This window comes from Hyperolius riggenbachi, chromosome 9 (assembly GCF_040937935.1).
Source record: "Hyperolius riggenbachi isolate aHypRig1 chromosome 9, aHypRig1.pri, whole genome shotgun sequence".
Lineage (NCBI taxonomy): Eukaryota > Metazoa > Chordata > Amphibia > Anura > Hyperoliidae > Hyperolius > Hyperolius riggenbachi.
Window position 1 is genome coordinate 199,087,881 of NC_090654.1, and position 11,168 is coordinate 199,099,048.

Sequence of the window (11,168 nt, forward strand, 5' to 3'; positions counted from 1 at the left end):
CCGCCGATCACTCGCCTTGCTGCTGTTATGACAGCAGAGCTCTGGGAGCTGGTCAGGAAACGATTTCATTGGCTCCTGACCCCATCATCATTGTGATCAAATTTCATTGGCTCCCATTGATCACAGTATCAGGAGCCAATGAAAGCAGCTCCTGGAGCCGGGAGAGCGGCGATTCTGTGCAGTGTGACATCTGTGAGCCCCCCGGTATTTGGTACGAGTGGTCGCTGGTCCTTAAGAGGCCAGAGATCGCTGGCTGGTGCCTAAGTGGTTAAATTGAGAACAAAAGTGGCAGATCAGCACTTTGGACTCAGACACACTAAGCGCTTTTTTTTTACATAGTTACATAGTTATTTTGGTTGAAAAAAGACATACGTCCATCGAGTTCAACCAGTATAAAGTACAACACCAGCCTGCTCCCTCACATATCCCTGTTGATCCAGAGGAAGGCGAAAAAACCCTTACAAGGCATGGTCCAATTAGCCCCAAAAGGGAAAAATTCCTTCCTGACTCCAGATGGCAATCAGATAAAATCCCTGGATCAACATCATTAGGCATTACTTAGTAATTGTAGCCATGGATGTCTTTCAACGCAAGACTTGCGATTGATTAGCGCTTTCTGAGCTCTTTTTAAAAATGGCTCCTATTCACTTTCATTAAAATCGCGGTAAAAATCGCCACGATTTCATATGTGTACACACTTAGGGCCCTTTTCCACTAGAGCGATTGGGATTGCTGAATCGCAAAATTGCAAATCGCTAGGGTTTGCTAAATAACAGGAATCACTGTAGGTAATTTCCGCTACCGCGATTCGATCTTTACAAAAGCGTGATCGCGCCGAAGAGCGATTAATGCTGCGATTTTGCTATGCAGTGCATATCGCAATCGGGGGGGGAGAGGACTTTGCTGAATTGCAGTCGCTAGCTTTTAGCGCAAACGCTAATGATTGCTAGTGGACAAGGGCCCTTATATTGTGTCTGAGACTTTACTGTGTGCCTACCAGCATTTCATTGGAACAACAGTTCATCAGCCTAATTTCTCATTACTCTTTGTATATGTTACGGCCAGAACCCGAAGTTTGGCCAGAACTAGAAGTGGCCGGCCACTTCGGGTTCTGGCCAGCCAATGTGCGAACTGGCCGCTGCGCTACGGCCAATGTGAGAAATGCAACAATTCCTGTAAGGTTAATGTTATGTTGTGGCCGCAGCGCAGCGGGCAAATGTATCACATCTTAGTTTATTCAATGAAATTAAGCCGCCGGCTTTTTCTCTGCCTCTCTCCTCCCCCCGCCTCTCTCTCCTCCCCCCGCCTCTCTCTCCTTCTCTTATGGGCAGCCGGCGGGGACACGCGTGTCCAGGAGAGTCGTTCGTCGCGGCAGGAGAGCAGAGCGGGGAGGCTGCAGACATTGCTTCTGCCAGCACCCGCTCTGCAAGAACGGCAGGATTCCCTGCCGCGACGAACGACTCCGGAGGGACACGCGTGTCCCCGCCCGGCTGCCCATAGGAGAGCGAGAGAGGCGGGGGGGAGGAGGAGAGAGAGGCAGAGGAGGAGAGAGAGGCAGATAAAAAAGGCAGTTCGCACATTGTCGCCGGCTTAATTTCATTGAATAAACTAAGATGTGATTCATTTGCCCGCTGCGCTGCGGCCACAACATAACATTAACCTTACAGGAATTGTTGCATTTCTCACATTGGCCGCAGCGCAGCGGCCAGTTCGCGCATTGGCCGGCCAGAACCCGAAGTGGCCGGCCACTTCTAGTTCTGGCCAAACTTCGGGTTCTGGCCGTAACATATATAAGAATCCTGTTTAGCTTGACCATAAAGAGACTGGGCCTGATTTGTTTGGGACTGGAGAACATTGCATCTTGATGTGTTCACTAAGTGCAAATCGCATTGAAAATGTAACCAATGAATGTCAATGGAGTAATTTCCATTGAGTGCACATTTTTGTAAGCATGGCGGTGCAGAAAATAATATGGCTGGCATGCTGCAGATTTCTGCACCATGCTTCCGTTTTGGCATGTAATGCTTGTTAGACTCATAGGAAAATTCACATTAAAACACCAAAATCTGTATATGGGGAAAAGTAATATGTTGGTGTAAATTGACCCTAAGGGGCCATTCACACTGGAGCGTTTTGCCGGCTATTTCGGCAAAACGCTCAAACGCTAGCGCTTTTGAAAGAAGCGCTAAACACGATCGCGGAGAAATCGCTGCACTGTCTAGTGATTTTTCTGCGTGAAATCACGGAAAAATTGCTCCCGCAAACCGCCGGCCACAATCGCTGGCGTTTGGCTTTTCCAAGTGTGAATGGGCCTTAAGGGCTAGTTCACACTACAAGAACTTTTCTAAGCAATTTATTTTAAAAGCTCTTGCTAATGTTATCCTAGATGTGTGTTTGACTGGAGCAATGTGATTTTGTAAAAAAAAAAAATACCCCACAGCATTGCATTAGCAAGAGCTTTTCAAAATTACAAACGCTTAAAAAGTTCTTGTAGTGTGTATCAGGCCCAGTTCACATTAGCTTTCTGAGCCAAAAGGATCCAGTTAGCGGATCCGGTCTCCGCTTAACCTGATCCGGATGGCTCTGTCCGCGGCCCGGTTCACATAGTGAAAACGGATCTGATCAATGATTGATCGGATCCGTTTTCACTCAGCAAATACATGCCTAATCTTCCATAGCAGCCAGCGGTAGAGGCTTCCTCTTCTTTTGCTGTGACTACACAGGAAGAAGATGGAAGTCTCTACCACCGGCTGCTATGGAAGATTAGGTATGTATAAACCCTCCCTCACCCACCCACCCGGCTGCTGCACCCTCCCCTCACCCTCCCGTCGCAAGATTCGCGTCAGCACATGCCCCCATCCCCCGTGGAATGGTCCGTTTCTTCACTAGTGTGAAGAAACATTCCGATTTGCATTGCCCCTGCTGCATTTTTTTTCCCGGATCCATTCCGCTAAGCATAACGGTCCAGAAAATTAGGGCCTGCAGCAATTTTTAGGTCCGGGGATCGGAACATACGGAACGTATCTGTACCAACAGACGCATGTGAATGGATCCATATAAAAATTTAGAAGCAGCGGTAAGGCACATCCAGAATAAAACGTCCATTTATTCAATCACTTTAAAAGTCCAGGTAATACATTACAGGCAAAACAAGGATGTATTACCTGGACTTTTAGGGCCTGTTTCCACTACACGCAGATTCTGCATGCAGAAAACTGACTCCAATGAATGCCTATGGGAAATCTGCATCAGAAAAATTGCGTTCAGTGGAAACAGGCCCATAGACTTTCATTGGAGTCAGTGTTCTGCATGCAGAATCTGCGTGTAATGGAAACAGGCCCTTAAAGTGATTGAATAAATGGATGTTTTATTCTGGATGTGCCTTACCGCTGCTTCTAATTTCTACGTGGACTAGTGATTTTGCTGTTGGAGCACTCCGGATAGTCCGGATGTGGCCTGGCCTGTGCACCAGTTCTTCCTCTAAACTGCATGTGAATGGATCCATAGGTTAACATTGGATCCATTCACATCCGTTCCGTTTGTACAGTATACATTCCGATACGCAAAAAAAACGCTAATGTGAACCGGGCCTCAGCCCTAAGAGCCCGTTCTCACTGGGACGATTTTTAAAGCGCTAGCGCAATATACACTATGGCAGGAAATCGCAAAATGCGTGATTGTGATTCAAATGCTAAAAAACGCTAATTGCGATCGCTCAAGAATCGCGAGAACATAAATTGATTTTATGGCGATAATTGGGGTAAAATCACCAGTGCAAAACACACTAAGCGGTAGTGTTTTGCTATTCTAAGGGTGCATGCACACTATACCTGTTGCGTTGCAGAATAATTCTGCATTGCACCTCAATGGCCATACTATTCTATGCGCCAGTTCACATCTCTGCGTTGTGACAGAACGTATTATTTTAACTTGCTGGCTTAGAATTAATGTGTGTGTTAATGCGCGCGCAGTGTCCATTGCAGTTCACCTTCATACAGTCTCTTGAGATTCACACTGAATCTGATGCAATGGGCATGCAGCATACCATTCATTTGTAACGCGGGGGTAATGTGCGCTTTAGTAGCGCAGAGCTCAGCTCGCGTTATGATGGAACCCGATGCAACGCTCAGACAACAAGCAAATATGACTGCGCCAATTGTGGGGCATTGCAGCGTGTTAGAATCAAGAACACATTCATTGCGTGGGGAAAAATCAGATTACAATTGAGAAAAACCAATGCAAAACATGAACAAATGCAAACGGCGTGGTTCTGAGCTGGCCATTGACTACAATGGGTAGTGCGCGTTTTGCTGTGCGAGCTTCCTGCCTAACAGTAATTAGTTCCTTGTCACATCCCTTGGTTCTCCAGACCCAAATGCCTTAGATCAAAAGTGAACTTGATTTACTAACACCTTGTCATAACATATGTCTGTCTGCAGGCTTTACAAATTAGCAAATCCTAATGACAAAAAAATTGCCAGTGTTGATAAAGAGAAGCTACCTTTCAGGCATGTGAAGCCAGAAAAAAAATTGCTTGGTGTGTGTGTGTGTGTATATATATCACTGTAGCAGGGTTTTTTCTACTCTTAAGTGTTTAAGTGCAGGTGGCATCTGAAATGTTTCAGTAATCCACACAGATGTCAGCAGGGATTCAGCACTGCTGGTGTGTCACACTCTCACTACCTACAACTGACAAACATTTATTACATCGATTGATTCTTGTAGCTTGTCTGCTTTGCCATTTCAGGAATGGGGAAAAAAATATCACTGCATGTACATTTCTTATATCAATCTAATCTGTTTGTACCAACTGGCCTTAAAGAGAAACCAAATCCTACTAAGGTATAATTCGATTGGTCCATTTTCGAAGTGCATACCTTTGTATACAAATTATTTGCATGTCATTGACCATCCCTAATTTTTAACAATGATAGTATCGTTTTAATCTGGTAGTGTTGCTGTTTTAGTAAAAAAGTTGAGAATTTCTGTAAGGCCCTTTCACATTGTACATTTAAAATGGCCACGGCCAAATTTTTGCACAGGGTGAAGCTGGAAGACCGCTCACACTGCTGCAGCCAAACTCCTGGGTGGCGTTAATGCTATCCCCCCCTCCCCCTCCGAGTTGTCACAAATTGGGTGGGAACTCATCATTTGGGCATCGGCTATTGCGGGTGGTTGAATTACCTTGTTTTTTTTATTACAATTTGAGCTCCAACTATAACAGGCGACAAAATTATTCACATGCCTCCATAGCTGTAAATTCTCTGTATGGCCTATGGTACCGCCAAATGATCGCCTCAGTGCATCGCCGAAATTAGCTTTTCGCTTTCACGCTGTGTAAATTGCGCTGCAATCAAATTGTAACATAACCGAGCCGAAAAGTTATGCGGTACCCTTACATCCATACAGTGGCATACAGTACAATGAAAGTATGCCTCACTCCCACTGTATACCCATGCGTTGCCCTGTTTACTGCGTCGGAACCAGCTGCACCACACTAGATGAAAGCACCGCAGGAATATCATTGCATGTGATACAATGATATTGTCTGTTGTGGTGCAATGCAATGACGGACTTGGTGTGAAAGGACCCTAAAAGTGTACCTGTGTCCAAATATGTATGGAATGAGGCTTCAGCTTGTGTTTTAAATTGTACCCGTCCCTTCTTCCTCTTTAACCACTTCACCCCAACGGACAAGAGCAATTTCACCTTTTAGTGCTCATCTCTTTCATTTGCCAATAGCTTAATCACTACTAATTACAATGAAATTATCTATATCTTGTTTTTTTCACCACCAATTAGGCTTTTTGGGGTTGATATTTGTTTTCAGTAATTACTTTATTTTCTATGCATTTTAAAGGGAAAAAACAAGGAAAAAATGAAAAAATACACTATTTCTCCAATTTTATCCCCCATAGTTTTAATATAGACATAGCTACTGTGCATAAAACCCACACATTTTATCTGCCTATTTGTTCTGGTTATTACAACATTTTAATTATGTCCCTAGTACAAAGTATGGTGACAATATAGTATTTGGAAATAAAGGTGTATTTTTTCTTTGGTGTTTTTTTTTCCCCACTATTTTCACGCGTACAGCGGCAGCAGCACTGTCTGACTTATAAAAACGTCCTGGAGCTATTAAGAGGCTCTAGCAGGCCCTTGCCGCATGCGGTAACCAAATGTCAGAAGATTTCAGACGGAATTAAGACCATGTTGAAGTTCACGTGTTCCACGTGAATTTACCATTAGCGGATAAAAGCGTGGAAAACTGTCGGTAAAACTTCCTTATTTAATGAGAGCCTGAGGTGGCCTCATAAAATAAAAAAAAAATGCGCACACACATTTCCCCTGGTTCCTGCATCCTCTGTTTCTGCACAAGGTGGTTGTGGGGAACGGTGTCAAAAGTAGTTGCGCAGTTCAAGTATACATCTCTTGCCATCCCAAGATCTAGATTTTTATTCAACGCCTCATAAAAGGTGAGCGCATTGGTTGGACAAGACCCATCCTTAGTAAACCTATTTTGATGGCTGAACTGAGATTATTCTGTGGTGTATGTTTTTGTGTAATGTCACTTATGATACCTTCAAATAGTTTACACACACAAGTCTTAAGCTAAGTACACACTTAGCGTAAGGCCTGGGACCCACTATTATTATTGATTTATAAAGCGCTAAAGGTGGCCACAAACCATACAATTTTTTAAATATCTGTTCAATTTAAGAATTGCAATCAATTTTTCTGACTGATTGTAACATTACAAAAATATGACCAATGTACCACACACGTATGTTACATTTTTCCCCAATTATGATAAAAATGATTGGAAACTCTGACAAAATTGCTAAGGTGTGTATATTAATAAATTGACAATCTAACACACACCATACAATCTTTAGAAAGATTGAAGAAAAATATCTAAAATATCTGGCATTCCAAATCGATAAAAATCGAAGAAAATGGGAAATCCGATTGGATTTTTCAGTCGAATGAAAAAAAAGCTTTAGATTTTTTCAGGAGATCCGATCGTTTTTATCGAATTGCCGTAAAATCGGATGATTTTATTGTATCGTGTGTGGCCACCTTAACATATTCCGTGGCGCTGTACAAAGTAAGAAACAAACATGGGGTACATAATAATACAGTAGCAGTAGGGTATTGTACCATGTTAGCCATCAGTAAAAACAAGAAGTTTTAAATCAGGATGGTGGACTCCACAAAAGGCTACAGGATGGCACTCAATAGGATGGTTAACAGATTGCCTGCAAATATCAGACAACATGGAAGGACCCTTATCCCTGAAGAGCCTAGAACCACCTGCTTCTCAGACGCATATCTGGAAGGGTGCAGGCATGGCACGTGCCCCAGGCGACCTCCCTCTTCAAACAACAGGGGGGGCGTAGTGCTACTGACAGCATTCCTGAGTCTAAGGGAGTAACAATCATCCAGCAGCCTGGCCGTCTCTGTCTTTGTCATATATCTACATTAGAAGCTATTGAGAGGTGAGCTCCGAACTTTTCCCACTCTCCCTACCACAGATCATGTCTGAGTCCCCTGAGATAACAGCAGATGCCTCTGGTCTGGAGGTTACAGGATCTCCTATTCATTCTCCTCTCTGTAATTCACACATTCCTCAGTCTTATCTCAATGTTCTGTTTGCTTACTTTTATTTATGAAAAGAGAAGGGGCGCTCTAAGCTTTCAAGTTGCGGTATGAGGTAAGCTTCCAGGGCAGGTCTCACCTGTTTAAAGTTTGGCCAGTACAGCGTACGCGGCCACGATTAGCGTCTGTCCCTCTCCGCCAAGACTTGAAAAAGCGGAGGCTGATCCTCCGTGAAACGCGTTGTCAATTTTAATAAATAATTTTAGCCCAATTGAGCTTTATGGTGGCTTCCTTATTACCACCATTCATCCTCATTCCCTAGCGTACAGGCGCAGCTCGCTGTGCCATTGTATAGGAAGCAAGCACGCACCCTGGTTCCAATGGTTACCATCCAGGAAATACGCAGGAGGGAGTGACGTCATATCCGCCCCATCGGACTTGGAGAGCTTGGTCCCCGGCTCGGCAGAGAGGGACAGACGCTAATCGTGGCCGCGTACGCTGTACTGGCCAAACTTTAAACAGGTGAGACCTGCCCTGGAAGCTTACCTCATACCGCAACTTGAAAGCTTAGAGCGCCCCTTCTCTTTTCTTGTATTGTTTCAGTGGCACTCGGGAGCAGCCTAGCAGAAAGTGGGTGGCCTGATCGCACCTGGGGTATATCCACTACCCCGCCTCTCCTTTTTTACTTTTATTTATGACACTCTCTGCACTTTAACCATTGCTCTGCAGGAATATCTGTGGCCAGTTTTAACAACTTCTCTCTTGTACGGTGCACCTCAATAGTTAAAATGCATTATATTTCTAGCTCAGTATATATCTACTGATATTTAATAGGTTGTCAGGCTTTTATTATGTTATAATCGTTGCTGCAAATGTTTCATTGCTTTCATTCATATGAGAGCGTTGGCTGCCATATGTATTTCCTTTTAAACAATACCAGTTGCATGGAAATCGTGCTGATCTTTCCGGTCACTAGGGTCTAAATCACACACCTGAAACAAGCATGCAGCTAATCTTCTCAGATGTTGTGCATGCTTGTTCAGGGTCTATGGCTTAGGCAGGAATCACACTTGTCTTTCAGTGTTCAGCTCGCCTTTTTCTGTGTACATTTTCTGCACACCAAGTCTGTTTCTATGCAGAAAAACATGTGCGTTTTTTTCACAACAGCTAATGTAATTGATACAGAAAACTGACACAAAATGTGCAGAATTATCATGCAAAATGTCAGTTTTTAGATTTGCAGCAGATTCCACCATCAGATAGATTTCTGGCAGATGCCTGCCAAGTCGAATCTGACAGGAATTAATCTGCTGTGTGCCACACACTAGGAACAGATTTCCAATAGATTTCTGAATGAAATCTATAGGAAATAGATCTAAATGCATTATTGGACCATTATATCCAATGCAACTCTATGGGCCATCTATCTGCTGCCAGCAGCACATCGACCTAGATTTTCCATCCTGTCAGATAGATTAAATCGTTTGAAATCGATCAAAATTTCGATCGAATGGGGAATTTGATTTCTGATCTATCAATTCTATAGAATCGATCGATCGATCGATCGATGGCTGAAATCAACCAGTGTGTGGGCCCCTTAAGTGTGAACTAGCCCTTTGACTAACATGAGTTCTTCTGTGCAGAAAACGCGTATGAAAACAGTCAAGTATGCTCCCTGCCTTAAAGAGAACCTGTACTGAGTAAAAATATTTAAAATAAACACATGAGGTAACTTCAAATGAACATTACAGAGTTACATTGCCATCAGTTCCTCTTAGAAGCTCACCATTTTCTTCTGACAATAATCCCTTCCAGTTCTGACAATATTTTGTCAGATCTTAAATATATCAGTTGCTGTCAGTAAAATATCAGTTGCTGTCAGTTATAGCTGAGAGGAAAACTGATGTAACAGGTAATGTCCATGTTTCCCTATGGCTCAAGTGGGCGATGTTACAGTTTAACTGTGTGCTGACCAGAAAGCTGTTATGGGTAATGGCTATTTTCAAAATGGAGGATGGAAACTTCCCTTGATCACAGTGAACAAACAGGACATGGGACAGGAGAAAGACACTGAGGAGTAGACTACATGGAAGGTAAGTATGACTTGTGTATGTTTATTTTGACTTTTAATTTTCAGTTCAGGTTTTCTTTAAAGTATTAGAGGCAGAGGATCAGAAGGATAGCCTCATTTATTTCATAGTGACTGTTACGTGTGTGTGTGTACGTGTGTGTGTGTACGTGTGTGTACGTGTGTGTACGTGTGTGTACGTGTGTGTACGTGTGTGTGCGTGTGTGTGCGTGTGTGTGTGTGTGTGTGTGTGTACGTTCTGAATGCATGAAGGGGTTAACCTGTCCAAAAAGGTTAGGCAGGATGCTGGTGTGTGTGTGTGCATGCGTGCGTTGGGGGGGGGGGGGCACGCAATTTTAGTATTTGCCATGGGCGCTGTCTTACCTAGATACGCCACTGCTGCTTCTACATGCTTCCCAAGATCCACAAAGAGTGAAACCCAGGCAGGCCCATAATCTTAGGGAGCGGAACTCTTACAGAGAATATCTCAGGGTGGCTGGAAGACATCTTGAAACTCTTGTCTGTAAACGACTCAGCTACATACAGGGTACCATCCACCTCCTGAACAAACTGACAGCCGTCGGCCCAGTACCTGAGGGAACCATACTGGCCACGATGGACTTTGAGTCCCTGTACACGAACATCCCCCATGATGATGGAATGGCGGCCTGTCGCAAATATCTTCATGGTCAGAGCATACCTGTAAAGCCTATTGCTGGACTGATCAAATTCATTGTCACCTATAATTATTTCACTTTTGGACAGGAACTCTATTTACAGCAGATGGGCGTGGCAATGGGTTCACGATTTGCACCACAGTGTGTAAATCTCTTCATGGCCAAAATTGAAGAGGAATACCTCAATGCATGTCGCATAAAACCCATGGCCTACTTCCGCTTCATTGATGATATTTTAATCATCTGGTCTGCAAGTGAGGATGTTCTTCTCCAGTTCCACAGGAACTTCAATGCCTTCTAACCTACAATCAAATTGAAACTTACCTACTCTCTCACAGAGATTAACTTTCTGGACACCACCATATACATCAGGGGTAACAACCTACAAACGTCTGTGTATCTAGTGGCGTAGCAATAGGGGTTGCAGACTCAGCGACCGCATCGGGGCCCATGGGTCAGAGGGGCCCGAGGGCTCCCTCAAGTACAATATTATCTCTCTATTGGCCCTGTGCTGGTAATAATCACTTCTATAGATGCTTTAACCTCTTGAGCATTACGCCGCTCAGGAGGTTATATAACTTTGTGCCCCAGGGTGAATAAATGTACAGTAATAGCTGCAAAACCTTCTGCTAGCACTGGGCTAGCTAGTAAATGTAACCATTCAATTGCAACATGTGTTTAGGGATGTGCAGCCTTTCCCCCCCACCCTTCCTTAGCTAGTAAATGTGTCCGGCACCGCCCGATCCCCTGATCCAGCCAGTTTATACATTACCCAGCCTGGCTCCAGCAATTGGCACAGCCTCCCCGGACAGCTTTGGTCT